Raw genomic sequence first — 1,035 nt, forward strand, 5'->3', positions numbered from 1 at the left:
CTCTCTCTCTCTCTCTCTCTCCCTCTCGCTCTCTCTCTCTCTCTCGCTCTCTCTCTCTCTCTCTCTCTCTCTCTCTCTCTCTCTCTCTCTCTCTCTCTCAGCAGACCTTGATTACAGAACTTTGTTCTGTGATAAATTGTCCTTTTTAATATTCAGATTTAATATTCCAAGGTGTGCAAGTGATGTTTACTTCTCTATTCACTCTCAGAGAGCCACTTTCTGCTTAGTAACCAGGGTCTTGAAGATGGCTACTAGTGTCTTAAAACGGCTACAAGGGGCTTAAAGACAGCTACGAGGGTCTTGAAGATGGCTAATAGGTTCTTCCAGGTGGCTACTATAGTCTTAGTAGCTACTAGGGTCTTACAGATGTCCACTAGCTTCTGGGGTGGGGAAGTAATGAAGAAAGTCATTCAACGTCATGAAGTCCCACCTTGCACCTCGACAGGAAATTAAGTATCAGGACAGGAAATGACCAGGAAGTTAAGATGAGATAATTACTATCAGTATTAGTATCAGCTGCACTGTTCATATATTATACACACACACGCACGCACACACACACAAACACAAACACATGCAGCATGTGCTCCAGGTAGAATATCTGCAAAGCTTGAGGAGTGACGGGAGACAGATGGAGTAAGAGGGAATCAAACCAGCAGTCTTTACATCTACATAGACATTACTGGTGGTGTACTGGTAGCAGTATGACATACAGAGGTATTGAATACATTTCTGGTGGTTTAGCAGTATAACCTACAGAGGTATTGAATACATTTCTGGTGGTTTAGCAGTATAACCTACAGAGGTATTGAATACATTACTGATGGTCTATCTCAATATAACATAGAGAGTTATTGAATACATTACTGGTGTTGTAGCAGTATGACATACAGAGGTATTGAATATGGTGGTGTAGCTCAATATAACCTACAGAGGTGTTGAATATATTACTGGTGGTGTAGCTCAATATAACATACAGAGGTGTTAAATGCATTACTGGGGTGTACCAGCACAAATGAGAGATTAAAAACGAGG

The sequence above is a fragment of the Gadus macrocephalus genome, chromosome 7 (assembly GCF_031168955.1).
Source record: "Gadus macrocephalus chromosome 7, ASM3116895v1".
NCBI classification, from domain to species: domain Eukaryota; kingdom Metazoa; phylum Chordata; class Actinopteri; order Gadiformes; family Gadidae; genus Gadus; species Gadus macrocephalus.